General features: G+C 38.7%; 1 long non-coding RNA gene across 1 annotated transcript; it reads left to right on the top strand.

Annotated features, from left to right (window-relative positions):
* The first annotated feature begins 4,510 nt into the window (after positions 1 to 4,510).
* Positions 4,511 to 15,880, top strand: LOC148130841 (uncharacterized). Its single transcript, XR_015749358.1, has 5 exons — positions 4,511 to 4,868; positions 6,727 to 6,821; positions 12,592 to 12,742; positions 14,055 to 14,194; positions 15,242 to 15,880. It is a non-coding gene; the product is annotated as an uncharacterized LOC148130841 (long non-coding RNA).
* The last annotated feature ends 317 nt before the right edge of the window (positions 15,881 to 16,197 follow it).

The following is a 16,197-nucleotide window of genomic DNA, read 5'->3' as shown; positions in this document are numbered from 1 at the left end:
ATGAACCAAAAGTGTGCAGCCTGAAAAAAAAAAGTCATTACCCTCAAATTATATTAACACTGCTGCATGATATTGCATGCAGATATGCTATTGAATATTATCAGGATTGGTGTATGTGTCAATTGAAATCCATTTATTTTAATTGATTGGTTAATGATTGATTTAGGCTCAGTTTATGTCTCTGATAATTCCAGGAGAGTAATTGTAATCTAGTAGTAAAAGTGTTTCAGTTATTATTCTGAAGATGTAAGTTTGTATAAGGATCCCTTTCAAAAAGAAGAAAGGGATTCATAAAAGGGTTGTTCAGACTATTTTGTATACATATGACCAGTGGTGGGTTGCAAATTTCTTAACAACCGGTTCTCTGATTGGGTAGGCGTGGCCAGTTGGTCATGTGACTGAGTGGGTGATGTCACTCATCACGCCCAGCCCCGCCACCCAGCCACTCGTCTCAAAGGAACAGGTAGGATACAGCTGGTTGGGGCTAATCCCACCACTGGCTGGCCCCGCCCCACCCATTTTTTGGCTTCATTTTGGGCCATTTTCAGGCCCTTTTACCAGCCAAAATCAGCCTGAAAACGGGCGGAAAAATGGCCTGAAAACAGCCTGAAAAATAGGCTGTTTTGAGGCTGATTTTTGGGCCTTTTCAGGCCATTTTTCGGCCAGAAAACGGTTGAAAGCGGCCCGAAAAACAAGCAGGGGCAGGGCCAAACAGTGGTCCAATTTTCTGGTTCTCCAAACAGCGCAGAATTGGAACAAGGAGTTTGGGCAAACCCGTCCAAACCTGCAGCAGCCTTTGCATATGACTAATAAAATAAGACCTGGGCAAATATTACATGGGGCATATCCGCAGACAACCAAGAAGTTATACTGAACTTTTTTGCAAAAGACATGTTCTTACTGTGGAGCTCTCTTCCATGACCAGCCCACATCTGAGGAGGGCTGAAGCTGCATCCTGATGGTGTTTTCCATGTACCATATTTTTCCATCTATAAGATGCCCCCATGTATAGGACACACACACACACACACACACACACACACACACACACACACTGCAATGACTGCAATGGGTCATGGCAAAATGATTGCTAAGCAAACCACATGATACAGAGAAGAAGCTTCTTGAATGATAACAGAAACATTTTCAAAAGGAAAAAAAACAAGAAAGTCCAATCGTATTTTGGAAAAAGCACCTTTGGGACAACCATGATTTGGATGATTGAGAATCTCTATAGACATTCTGTCTCATTCAGCTAAAGTTCTCCCCTACGGTACCCTGTGCCTGACCTGGGAATCCCCCCCCCCCTATTGGAGGGCAAATAAATTATTCAAATCCCTTCCTGAGCTGCTTTTTTTCACAATGCCTCCCTCCCTCCCTAAAACTTGGAAGTTAATAAGCTCAGCCTTGTGACCTTGTTCAGTTGTGTAGAATCTACTCCACAGCTGGCAATGCCGCCTGAAACTGAGCAAAATCGGTTTCACATGATGCCTTTTGTTGTGCTAAATGCCTGCATTGGTTATATTTGTACTTTACTTTTTTGTACTTGTTGGTTTGTTCATTTCCTTGCTTGCTTACTGACTGTACATGGAACGGTGACTGCACGTGTATCAGGAAGCCAATATTTCAATTAGTGCACAAAATGGCACTCCTGCTAAAGAAATTACAGGCTTTTCAGTAAAGAAATTGAAGTTGGCTGAGGAGGTGCACATTAAAAAGAAAAAAAAAACCTTTCTTTTTAGTTTAGGAATATCAGATACCGTCAGAAGCATTTAAATACCTCTCAATTCTTGTTCTTTCTTTCCCAGTTTTGTCCAATTCTTCCCCAGTTTTGAGGGTCACCCAGGAAGGAAAGCAGGAAGTTTTCTGGCCTTTTATGCTGTGATTGCAGAAGAGCTGGTTTGTTTTGCCCACCATTTTCTCTCAAACTGATATTTGACAGAGTCACCTCATCCATTTGCTCTAAAAGATAAGAGACAATTCATGCACAGGGGTTTCATATTTCAGTTATTATTCTACATAGGTTGATTGTACAGGTAGGTGTTGACTTAACAATTGTTCATTTGGTGGCCAAAGTTACAACAGCAATGAAATAAAATGATTTATGATGGTTTTATGACACTGGTAATATTCCCATGGTGAGGTAAGAATTTTTAAAGAATTTTCTCTTAATGGTTTTCTTATACTGGTTTAATTCCCAGATGGAGAATTCTGGGAATTGAAGTCCACACATCTTAAAAGTCACCAAGGTTAAGGAACACAGACCTAGAAGACTGCTGCTCAGGTGAATTGAATAGAAAGTTTAAGTTTTTTGTAAACGTTTCTTCCCAGAGGTAAATAGCCAGCTAGAAATCATTTTCCAGAACTTGTTTTACTGGACTCTAGTTTGCTATATCCATATGTAGTGATTGGGTCTTGTAGTTTGACTCTACTGCTGAAGGAGAATAATTACCATTACACATGGCAGCATAACCAAACAATTAGCTATTTCAATGAAAAAGGAACATGGTGGATAATTAGTGAAGAATTTGTCAAAATGTTGTATAAAATTTTCTGTGATACAATAAGTCTATTAATCTACAGATTGGAATATCTTGAAGTTGTATTTGATCTACCCAATATTTAACAGATTAACAAAGTTGGGAGGGACTTTGTAGGTCATCTAGTCCACCACCACCCAAGCAGTGGACCCTACACCATTTCTGATAGATGGCAGTCCAGTCTCTTCTTGGAAGCTTTCAGTGATGAAACTCCCACAACCTCTAAAGTCAAGCTACTCCATTAGTTGATTGTTCTCACTGTCAGAAAATTCCTCCTTATTTCCAGGTTGAATCTCTCCTTGTTCAGTTTCCATCCATTATTCCTTGTCTGCCTTTCAGGTGCTTTGGAAAATAGCTTGACCTACTCCTTTCTGTGGCAGCCCCTCAAATATTGGAACAGTGCTATCATATCTCCCCTGGTCCTTCTCTTCACTTTTCATTTTCATTTGTGTGTCATTGTATTGCCAGCTGTATTGTTTTATGTGCTGAAGTCAACAGCTAGTAAATTGCTACCTATCTCTGAAGATATATTGCATTAGACACCTCAAATGGAAGTCATTTGAGTATCTGGGATTTTGCAATATATCAGGAAATTAAATAAGGCATTCCTTGCCCTAATTTCAGAATCTTTAGTGCATATTGTTAAACTATTTTTGTAGTTCCAGTACTTTAAAGTAGATCTGTTTTTAAAATAAACATTAATTCTTGAACCTTAGAAATGGAATGAATATTTTCATATCAGATTTATATGAAATAAAATAGGTATATAGAAACACGAACTGTTATTTCTTTTCATTAATACTGCAGAATATTCTCAACAACTTGATGAAAATATTGACTTGCACTCAGATCATAACTATATCTCAGATTTCTGTCATGGAGCAGGTACTGTTAAGAAAAACAAAATTAATCCTCAGTGAATTTGGTACTTTTTTTTCAGGTTTGAGCAAGTTGTTCAAGATTTGTGGGAACAGTCTCAGCTGACTATACTGGAATCTGCTATAATATATCTGGATGCAGCTTGAGGGTGAAGCTGTTCGTATTTATTCCAGATATGATGCTAACATTATAAGACTTTATATAAGATTCTCTTTGGCTTTTGATCATATGGTCTCTTGGAGATCCATCTGTCAATCTATTCATCCATCCATCTATCTATCTATCTATCTATCTATCTATCTATCTATCTGGCATGGTGTTATCTATTTCTTCATTTTAATCAGGAGAAATTGTGCAATTGACAACAGATATCCATTGAAGAAATAGACAGTGAGAAAGAACTAAATTTGAATTCCAATCAGAATAATGTGGTTAGTTTGTACCAAGAATTAAGATAACCCATTTAGGGATGGTTTTTACTACTCCTGAAGGAGCAAGTTACTAGACAGAGAATGTATACCCAGTTTTAGCACATTCCTCAGTAGAGGATGTTTCTTGAAAATGTAGCTTGGATTTAATCATTCAGCCTTCAATGATTTCAGCTGGATTTGTGTGGTGTTTTCATTGAACAAAGGACAGCAGATGATCAAATGAGGCAGCTAAGTGAAATCCCTGTTCCCTGCTTTTGAGCTTGTGGCCAGAGTGAGTCACATTTCATTGATGTATAAAGCCCTAGGTCTGTGATAGTGAACCTATGGCACGTGTGCCAAAAGTGGCACGCAAAGCCATCTCTGCCGGCATGCGAGCATGTGGTGCACAGGAGTGCCCCGCATACATGCGCAGGGGGAGAGGGGTCATGCGCGCATTGCATTATGAGTGCAGGAATGCATGCATGCACATATGTGGCACTTTTGGCATGCGACGACCAAAGGTTAGCCATCACTGCCCTAGATATATTGTGAACCTAACACTTAACAAAGTGTACCAGAGCTGATCCATGATTGAAAAGCCAATTTTTTAAAATAAACTTTATTGAATTTTATTACATTAAAAACATAAAAAAAATATAATTCAATAACAGCTGTTGGGAACGTTTATCGTGTAACAATCATTTGTGCGATATTTACAAATATTAATTTGTGCATAATTATATTCTTATTCTATCTATATTCTATATTTAATAATTACTTATCCTTAATCTGTCTCCAATCTATCCAGCTATACCATTGTTCCCATACCTTATAAAATATTGAAGCTTCCTTATCTTTTAAACTCAGCGTTAATTTATCCATTTCAGCACAATTCATAACTTTTTGTATAACCAGTTCCTCTACAGGTGTATATGGCTGTTTCCAACATTGGGCAAAGGTGATCCTGGCAGCAGTCAGTATGTGTAAAACCCTGCTTATGGACTATTCATGGGAATGGCGCATAGCAGAAAGATCCCAGGTGAACTTAATTGAAATGGCAGCACCCTGATTGTATAATTATGATCAGTCATGCTTTAGAACTTTAATCTGTTTCAAATATTTTTCTCATTGGGGGATTATTCATGCAAATCTTATGCATGTGTCTCAATGGTGGGATTCAAAAAATTTTTACTATCAGTTCTGTGGGTGTGACATGGCTTTGTGGGCCTGACAGGGGAAGGTTACTGCAAAATCCCATTCCCTCCCCACCCCACTAACCTGCTTTCCAGGTCCCTTCTCCTGTGCAGGGCAACAAAAGAAGACCCAGCCAATGGGAGGCAGAGAATAGATGGGGGCAGGGCCAGTCGGTGGTATTTGCTGGTTTTCCGAACTACTCAAAATTTCTGCTACTGGTTCCCCAGAACTGGTCAGAACCTGCTCAATACCACTTCTGATGTGTCTGTCAAACACTGCCCTTTGCTATGTTCGGAAGTAATTGTGATATAAAATCATCATCATCTAAAACCATAATTTGGTGTCAGAAAACTCAAATTTGTTAGAATAAAAGTGGAATCCACCTTATGACGTAAGTTCTCTTAGGTTCTGCCAATTATCTTAAAGTGTGCTGCTATATATATGCCAAGTCATAAAAATGTGGAGACATATTAAAACAATTTCTGAGTTCCTGTACAGCCAAAGACTTTTCTTATCTCAACTGCTGATAAGAACTTCAATTTCTCCTATCTTAAGGACAGAGGTCAAAGCTTAGGGAACAGTCCTACTGGAATGGAAGGAAAAGTTGAATTAGGAGAAGGGTTTTTACTGTTTTATTGGGTTATCATATATGGCCCAGAGTCACTTTCTGTGAGATGGGCTGCTATATAAATCTGATTAATAAATAAGGGACACTGTACAGGGGCAGATAATTCCAAATTCACCTGCTATGATGTTGCTTTCATCTCTTCTCTTAAATTGCTCTTAGATGTCAAAAGTAGCATTTTCTTCTTTCGCCATCATCCAAGTGCAACCTCAACAGATGTATAAAATGATTGAAGGCTTCAGCACTCACTGTCTTGGATGAAATTCGGATGAATGCATTGACCTGAAATGGAGACAATAAAAGTAAAGTGGGTTTGACAACGAGAACAATACATTTGGTACTGCCATAGTTTTCTAGCAATTTAAGAATAAGTGAAAATGCTAAGTTGGTATTGGGGAAAGGCTTGGCTCAGTCTCACTGACTTCATAAAAATATCTCAGCGTTTCAGGCTAGGCCAGAGGTCTCCAAACTTGGCAACTTGAAGACTTGTGGACTTCCAACTCCCAGAATTCTCCAGCCAGCTATGCTGGCTGGAGAATTCTGGGAGTTGGAAGTCCACAAGTCTTCAAGTTGCCAAGTTTGGGAACCCCTGGGCTAGGCAATATTCAAGCAGAGGCACAATTCATGATAACGCTATTCTGTATGGGTCCAGCCACGAAGCCGAGATTGCCGCAGTCCTTTGAATCATAGTATCCACCAAAAAGATACAAACTCAAGGTAAACCGCTCCAAACTCGATTGCAGAAAATACGACTTCAGCCACAGAGTGGTCAACGCCCGGAACGCCCTTCCCGACTCCATTGTTACATCCTCAACCCCTCACAGCTTCAACTTCAAACTATCTACCGTGGACCTCACCCCATTCCTAAGAGGTCCTTAAAGGGGGCGTGCATAAGCACACCAGCATGCCTACCGTCCCTGTCTTACCGTCCCCATTTATCTGTATTTACTTCCTTTGTTCTTGTTTATGTTCCTACCTATGCTTGTTATCCTGTACATGTTTGACAATCAATCAATCAATCAATCAATCAATCAATAAATAAATAAATAAATAATAGAGTTTTCATGTATTCCCAAAGCCAATTCATGCTGGCTGCAGAATTCTGGGAGTTGAAGTCCACATCTTTTGAAGTTGTCAAGTTTGAAAAACACTGCTTTAGTGCCATCCAGTGGTGTAAGTAAACAAGTTGAGAATTTAGAAGATGCTTTTATAGAAGTGATTGTACTGTAAGTGATTATACTAGTTTCTCTCTCTCTCTCTCTCTCTCTCTCTCTCTCTCTCTCTCTCTCTCTCTCTCTCTCTCTTTCCCTCCCTCCCTCCCTCCCTCAACATGCACTGAATAGACTTGCTAGAAATTACTTTGGGAGGATCACATGGCATAAAACATACTGTTGCAATTACTGGACTTTAAAAAGCCCAAATCACTTCTGTTTCCCAAGACCATCATAAGCTGAGAGACCCATGTTAGTCTATGATGGGGTAAAAAATCAGAAGTCTGCTAGGACCTTTTCCAACCAACAGATTTTATTAAAAGGTATAAACTGCAACTTGTTTAAAGGTTAAAGGTTTACACCTTTAAATAAAATTTGTTAGTCAGAAAAAGGTCCAAACACATTCTTCATTTATAGATACTTTGGTAATAGCTTGAAGGGTATATACCCTTTCCTGTGGATAGATGAACAATCATTGCCTTGAATGATTTTTTTTCAATTACAACGGATATGTACATATATACTACAATAATATCGTTCAGTTATATATAATGTTGATTTTAATATGGATAATCCGTATTACATCAGATGAATGAATGTACATAATCCTTTATTTTATGTATATCCTGCATTTATTATTTTTATACATAACTCAAGGTGGCGAACATATCCAATACTTCTTTCTACTCCAATTTTCCCCACAACAATAACCCTGTGAGGTGGATTTGGTTAACTGGCCCAAAGTCACCCAATTGGCTTTTGTGCCTAAGGTGGGACTAGAACTCATGATGTCTTGGTTTCTAGCCTGGTGTTGTAATCACTAGACCATACCGTTGTTGTTTCGCTTAACAAAAAAAGATAACAAGATTAACATTGAAATTACTTTGTTTTTCTACTGTATAGATTTTGCCTACTCTTGCTATATCCAGAATAGATCTTTGTTATAGTTTTTATCATTTTCAAAAAGATAAAGCAGACGCTATCTTTTCTTGACCCCAGATCTATTAGATAATAAAGCTGCCTTGGAATGTAGTTGGGAAAATTCAAAATAGCTACCTGATTTAAGTTCTGCGCTCTGCCACATAACTTTTAAAATTATTTGTACTTTCAAAGAGTGTATGTTTGGATTTAAAAAAAAAAAGCCTTAGAAAAATTGAAGTTTACATTCTAAAACAATAAATGAATAAAATGTTCAATCTCTTTCTAAACATTGTGAATTTTTGGAATTATGAATTCCCAATGTATAGTTAACACAGCTCCAAACATTGACAATAGTAAATTTAATATCCTTAATTAATAACTTTAATTAAATTTTTAAATGTACTGTGCAATTCTATGTCTATGTGTGTATCTCTTTTACCTTTTACCTATAAATAACAAAACAGTTCTCCCCAATCTGATGTCTTTCAGTAAGTAAATAAGTCAGCAAATAAACCTTTATTATGGCCTCTGACCACCTATGTACACATACACACATAGTTACTTAGTATACACATATTCTATATATATTCATGTATCATACTATACATATTATAAGAGGAATTATGAGAGTTCAGGGTGAAAATGTTTGGGGAGTACCAGTCTGAGAAAAATGCAGTTGATTACCCATAATTTATAAGAGAAAACTAATATTGTAGCCCATTTGTATTTCTTTTTTATGGCATACATTCACTTACATTTTTAAAAAACCATACATGTACTTTGCTCTAATATACTTCATATCTATACCTATCATATTAGACAGTTAGATACAGGAGACTGCAGGACTACTTAACCTTTAATAAGTAGGTAAAAAAGGAAATTGAAACCCTCATTTATATCTGGCCTTCCAGAGGTATGGACACTACATTGTTTTTTTGATTTCTCATATCTTGTAAAACATAGGTATGTACACTCAGAGATGGTGAAGATCAGTTTCTTTTGGTTGGCAAGAATGATAAGACCCATTCATGTTTTCCAAAGACAATATGTCAACCCTGAAAGATCAGATCCACAGTTGAAGGTTCAGTTAAACTGATTTATTGATACTCTGCACAGGAATCTTCTCTACTAATGGTTGGCACTTACTTGGAGTCCGATACGAATCAATGAAATTCAACGGGGGGGTTGGACTTAGTCCACTTGTCCAATAGTCCACTGGTTACATAGGGGTTTTAGACCGATTCCTCTTTTAACTCCTCCCCCTTGTTCTACCACTCCTTCTCCTACAGAATATCCCATGGGGGAAATTTTTCCTCTTGACTTTCTGAAACATGATTGGGGAAGGGCGATGCCTGCAAATAAAAAGCAGCATTCACCTGACTTTGATTTAAGTTAACCAGATAATTTTTGGACTCCCAGGTTTTTGAAAATTACTTGGGATACTAAAAATGATTTAATAGCACAAGTACTTTAAATGCTTTTCAGAAATAAAAGCTCTACCTTTTATTGGAAAGTCCAATGTTTGTACAGTTCTTCCAGGAAGAAACGCTGGTTTATATTTGCAGCGTAAAAGTCCTGCTTGTTCCAGTTTTAAGTAATTTCAGTTTTTATATTCAAAAATAAATTATTGTTTAAATGACGAAATAAAATGTCTGTGGAACAGAAATAATAGCAATAGCACTTAGACTTATATACCTCCCCATAGTGCTTTATTGAACTCTCTGAGTGGTTTACAATGTCAGCATGTTGCCCCCAACAATCTGGGTCTTCATTTTACCCATCAGAAGAATGGAAGGCTGAGTCAACCTTGAGCTGGTCAGGATCAAACTCCAGGCTGTGGGCAGAGTTAGCCTGCAATGCTGCATTCTAACCATTGCACCACCACGACTACTATTAATGCTATTAACGTATTTGAATGGACAAAATTACCTCATCTGCTGCCAGTGCTTCTAGCAATTATTTTTCTTGCCAAGAAATGAAATGTGTTTCAACAAAGATTATTTCCCAGTTTTTAAATTTTTGAGCATGGGCATTGGCAGAGAAGAGAAAGTATGACAAATATTGAAATGTGCACTATGGTGTTGGGACTACCCCTTTTGTATTTGTGTTGTGATGGAACTTCCATTGTGCTATCACAACACAGTTCATCACTTGGGTTCCGTTTTGAAAGCATAACTGTTATCTTTGTTAGAATAGTTTGTCCTTTGCTTCAATATATGAATATTACCTTGACTAAGGTAATGATAATTAGATCACCTTTCTTTCAGATATTTACGTTCCATATGCCCATAATCCTGACAATCGTAATTGAATGTCTTGGATTACAAGAAGAACAAATAATTCAAGAAGTAAAGACAGCTAGTTTCGTGTCGTGGTTAAGGCCTCAGGTTGAAACCAGGAGACTGTAAGTTCTAATTCTGCCTTTGTTGTAGAGCCAGCTGGCTGATCTTGCACCAGTAATTCTATCTCAGCCCTAGGAAGAAGGCAATGACAGACAATTCCTGAAATCTTGCCGGGACATATTCAGGCAGTCACCAACACTGACTCAAAGGAACAACAACATCAACAAGAAGTGTCTGTGTATAAGTGTGTAGGGGTAATTTTAAACCTGATGCTTGGAAAAACCAGAGGCAATTGCAAAGGCAGTCCATTTGGCTAGATACAGTACATAGCTGACAGAAGAATGAGTTCTCAAAAACTGAAAGGAGTAGTCGCCAATAGATAATTCTGGTGAAATGACGTCCATTACAAAAACTGAAGTTTTGCCCCCAAATGTCATACATTCTAAACACGGACACAAAGAAGACAAACAGTAGAGGCAAAGAATGGCAGGTATAAACATGAACCTGGCTCATATTTCCCTACTATGGACCAGTGGTGGGATTCAAATTTTTTTACTACTAGTTCTGTGGGCATGGCTTGGTGGGCATGGTAGTGGAAGGATACTGTAAAATCTCCATTCCCTCCCCACCCTACTAACCTACTTTCCAGCTCTGTTCTCTTGTGCAGGGCAACCAAAGAAGGCCTAACCGATTAGCTAGGACTTGGGGGGCAGAGAATAGATGGGGGCGGGGCCAGTCAAAGGTGGTATTTGCCAATTCTCCGAACTACTCAAAATTTCCGCTACCAGTTCTCCAGAACTGGTCAGAACCTGCTGAATACCACCTCTGCTTTGGACACATTACACGAAGACCTAGCTCTCTGGGGGAAAAACTCAAATGCTGGGAAAGTTGGAAGAGCAGAGAAGAAGAGAACAACCAGAGGCATGATGGATGGATGGACTTGGTTACAGAGGTGATGGGTGCACTGTTGAGCCAAGTTGGGGACAAATCCTCCTGGGGAAAAATCCTTACGTGGTTGCTAAGAGTCAACACTGACTTGATGACAATAAATCCAACTATGAACAAGTACAATGGCACGCTGTGCAGGCGAACATCTTACACAAAGCCTGAAATTAAAGATTAGCTTGGCACACCGATTCGTTTATTTTACCTTTGCACAACCCAGGGTAAGTGTGTATGGCACTTCCTGCTTCTGTTTTCCTACAGCAACAATCTTGTGAGATGGGTTGGGCTGAACCCAAGCTCACTCAACTGACTTCTATGCCTGAGGGAGGACTAGAAATCAAGCTCTCCCAGTTTTCTAGTCCAGCACTTTGAACTCTGCACCAATGCCCACATATTCAGCCAGTTTATCCCCACTCTTTTATGGGAAATTTTTATCAGTGCTTCTGTTTAAACAGGGGTGAAGTTTTGTGACCAATTGCGGCACTGATAAAGCAGGATTTTCTACCCACATTCAAATGAAAAGGAGGAGAATCAATTTTTAATCTTAATTTCCCATAATGCTGATGGAGATTTAGTGTGGTCTTTTATTCCAACATTTTTTTTTAATTTTTCAGGTAAACTACTTGTTTCAACACAGGAAACTAGTTTGTATGCAAATACTTTTAAAACGTTGGAAACTGCACCCTCAGGCTGCATAAAACAGGTTAACTACTTTTAACCTACTTTTTAGGTTAAAAATAACTTTTTAGTTTACTTTACTTTTGCAAAATAGGGAAAAGAATTATTAATTTGAAAGAGATTGAAAGAAAGGTTGCATTTTTATTCTAAACCCATACAGGCAATATAGTTACTAAAGCTAATAAAGGTAACATGCCTATGGACTTTGGAACCTTTTTCTCCCATAGTTCTTACAAGTATTTTTTTTCATCCAATAGGTGTCACTAGTATTCAATGATTAGGAACCGCGGCTCAGCATTTTTAAAGACCAAATACTTTAAGCCTGGTGATAGATGATGGTGATACGTATTTACTGGTGTATTGATTAAACATACTCATTGTAAGTTCTTCATGATATTTACCAATGTCACTTTTTCTGATTTTTGAAGTACAGAGATGAAACTGTAACATCCATTTTGCCCTCTTGACAGAAATTTATCCCTCAATCCTCCACCGCTCTAAGGCAGAAATTGTTTATGTTTATAGCATTGTGGCTGTATGTTTCCTCCTCTGAACTCTTCAAATACCTAATAAGGTTTGTCCTTTGTTGCCTCAAATGATTAATTCATCATTTAACCTCACACAAATCCCCACAGAAGGTGCTCCTAAATTTCCTGAGTCACAACAGCATTCTGATCAACATGTATGACAATTGGGCCTTTACATTTTTTAAAAAGTGAAGTATATTTTTTGTGTGTGCTTTTAAGAAAATCTAATTATTAAGTTATATCAGGAAAAATGTTAGATACTATTATAGGTGCTCTGTTAGGTTTGTGCTATTCGCTTATTATTATTATCGTTGCACAGTCAGCCAAATGTTAAGACTGGATCTGGCATTTTTGTCCACCTAAGCGATTCCTTCCAAGACTTGGGAATGTTGATGTTTGATGGTGTTCAAGGTGTCATCGCAGGATATAAACTGTTCCAAGTAAAGCTGGCTTTTGCAAATTGACTGATGGTGAGTCTGTCAATGCCAATGGTGTTGAAAGTGGTGCTCCAGTTGTTTTGGGACTGTACCCGAGACATTTATTATCATTGGTACTAGTAATTATACTAATTATTATATAAAGAACAGTTGCTGGAATTGGGTATGTCTAGTTTAATGAAAAGAAGGACTAGGGGAGACATGATAGCAGTGTTCCAATATCTCAGGGGTTGCCACAAAGAAGAGGCAGTCAAGCTATTCTCCAAAGCACCTGAAGGCAGGACAAGAAACTATGGATGGAAATTAATCAAGGAGAGAAGCAACCTAGAACTAAGGAGAAATTTCCTGATAGTTAAAACAATTAATCAGTGAAACAATTTGCCTCCAGACGTTGTGAAGTTTTTAAGAAGAGATTGGTCAACCATTTTTCTGAAATATAAGTATAAGGTATATATAAGTATAAGGTTTCCTGCCTGAGGAGGGGGTTGGATTAAAAGACCTCCAAGTTGACTTCCAACTCTTGTTATTCTGTTATTCCAGTAGTAGTTCAGCGGCTGGCCCTGGTTGTTCAACCAACAATCCTGAACCTTGTAACCTGTTTGTAACCAGATGTTCAGGAACTCCAACACCTTGCACAACCCTTGTTGACCCAGGCAATGACTGAACCAGTATGGATTTCTGTAAATTACATCTTACCATATGGTTTATGGGGGAGACACTCTTCATCTGACTCCTCTGGTGGGCCTAGAATGGCTGAACACCTAGCATAACTCTCATCTTCCTCAGAACATACAAGCTCCATAACCATGTCAAGGAGTGCCTCACTGGGGGATCATCATCATCATCATCTAATATTGGTTGCTTAATGGGATGGCCTCTCCATGGCTTGCACTTACAGATAGTCCTCAACTTACAACCACAACTAAGCCCAAAATGTATGTCACTAAGTGAGAAATTTGTTAAGTGAGTTTTACAACTTATCTTGCTACAGTGGTTAAGTGAATCACTGCACTTGTTAAATTAGTAACATGGTGAATCTGGTTCCCCCATTGACTTGGTTTGTCAGAAAGTTGCAAAAGGTGTTCTCATGACCCTGGGACACTTCAACCGTCATAAATGTGAGGCAGTTGTCAAGCATCCGAATGTAAATCATGTGATCATGGGGATGCTGCAACGATCATAATTGTGAGAAATGGTCATAAGTCACTTTTTTCAGTGCTGTTGTAACTTTGAGCAGTCACGAAACGAATTATTGTAAATCGAGGACTTCCTGTATTCTCTTCTCCACTTTGTCCTTCCTGCTGCCTTCCCATTCTGAAGTTTCATTTTTCTTTTCTCTTTCTAGACAAGAGAAGGAATAATACCAAGGGATTGTTAAGCTTTTTAATTTAACCGTTCAAGGCATGGCAGAGCAAAAGATGCCACTATACTTAGAGTGCCTTTGTTGGCCCTCCTAAGTCGTGAGGAGACCGCTACTGACACACAGTAAGTGTAATTGGAAGCTCTGTCTGTAATATGTCCCTAGCAGCATCTCTTGAAAAACCATTGTATGAAAATATCAAAGCTTCAGTGAAGACGGGCTTGCACTGATTCAGCTATACCTAATCTGCCTATGGAAGATGAACTTAGAGGCTGGGTTTCCCTCCCACATCCCTTGTGGTTAATCAGTAAGCCCCTTTTAACATAATATAAAAACACAAATATGTAATGGCTTGTCTTATCTTCCATTCACGGAAAATTGCTCTGACTAGTCACGAATAGGGTTTTGTTTTTTTTTTATATCGGAGGGAATGAAATTCATAAATCCATGTGACCCGGTTAATTCTCAAGGCCACATTCTTCTTTGTTGCTAGACGTGTTTTTGTGAGCCCTCATTCTTTCCCAAGAAATGTAACCATACTTTTGTGGTCAGGCTTAGCTTGCTCCACAAGAAAAGCAGGTTTGCTGTATTCTGCACAGGGAATCTCTTCCTTCCAGAAAGGCTAAATATTTCCGCAAAGTCTTTGGGGCGCTTCCGGGTCTCCTAAAAGAGGTGCTGGTCCCTGGAGAGGAAAGGCAGGTTTTTTTTAAAAAAAAGATAAATAATTCAAAAATGTGACAAGCTGCCTGTCCCACACCCACTTCTCCAGTCCAATCTGGGGTCAAACATAGCAAGCCTGTGAGGAAAAGGGGGAGTAATTTTGAGTATGTGACAGGATTTTTAATCTGGATCGAGTCAAAGCTGCGGCACTGAATTTGCTATTGATACATCTTTCCAGCCTGTTTATTCATTGTATATATACTATAGAGTCGGAAGCGTGCCCTAATGTTCTTTAAAATTAAATTAGCCATTAAGTCAATAAAGCTATGACCTAAAACTCTCAAGACCTATGACCATAGAAAGAAAGCAAACATAAAGCATCAATCAATTCACCTCACATCAGTACGCTTGTCCAGTTTCCTGACTCCTGGAAACCTCCTAAACTAGTCCCTGCAGTTTAATTGACTTTTTTTTCTTTTTTGCAAAATGGGTTGCTCTTGCCTCCTTTCTAGGGCTGGGAGAGAGTGACTGGCCCAAGATCACCCTGCTGACTTCATACCTAAGGTGGGACTAAAACTCACAGTCTCCCATTTTCTAGCCTGATATGTTTAATCACCAAACTGGCTCTAGATTGCCTACATTGCAAGGTAGGATATAAATTAAAAAGTAAATAGCACATGTAAAAACACGAACTTATTTTTATATGCCCTTGTGGGGGAAAAATACCCATATGGTTCAGTTCCAAGCTGGGAGAAAGGCACTGGAAACAAAATGGAGGCTGGAGGCTGATTGGAAAGAAGATCCATTTATTGATGAAGCAGAACCAACAAGCACATGTGATTCTGGGCAGCTGACCGCATGGAGTTGAGAGTGGGGTTTTTTTATACCTTCTCTTGGGCTTTGCACTTGAGCTTCCTGTTACTGTGCAAGAACATGTATTCTATTGGCTGTTGTAGGGGGTCATAGCTGGCTCTATAGGCAAAGTACAAATTCTAGGTGTTTGTCTGAGCTCAGTTTGGTTGAAGTTTGGAGCTGAGATGAGACTTGTGTCCTGAAAAGGTGTTGGGCAATTCCTATTATGGCTTAATGGCTTTGTCCTGCTTTGGATCTTGGTTTGGAGCTATTTGCTTATGAATAGAGCTACTTAGATACTTGGCTTCTTTCAATAAGCTCTTTATCTTTTAAGTGCTGACAACTGCTGAGAGCTCTTAAGGAAGATGGGGGCTGCTTTCCAAGAGCATGCTTCTCCATTTCTCATCCAGGGAAATATAATATTCTGCCTTTTTATTATCTCAAAATATGTCATTCTTTTAGGAGAGGGGTGGATGCTAACTTTCTACACACTCAAAAGGACAGCCTTGAGAGTTCTAACAGCACTGCAGAAAAAAAAACTGATCCTAAAATAAATAATCTTCGGTACCTCTTGTTGGAGGAAGGAAGGAAGGAAGGAAGGAAGGAAGGAAGGAAG

This window comes from Notechis scutatus, chromosome 4 (assembly GCF_049901735.1).
Source record: "Notechis scutatus isolate UNSWTSFEM ecotype Mainland chromosome 4, rNotScu1.2, whole genome shotgun sequence".
NCBI lineage: Eukaryota > Metazoa > Chordata > Lepidosauria > Squamata > Elapidae > Notechis > Notechis scutatus.
This window is presented reverse-complemented; position numbering and strand designations above follow the sequence as displayed.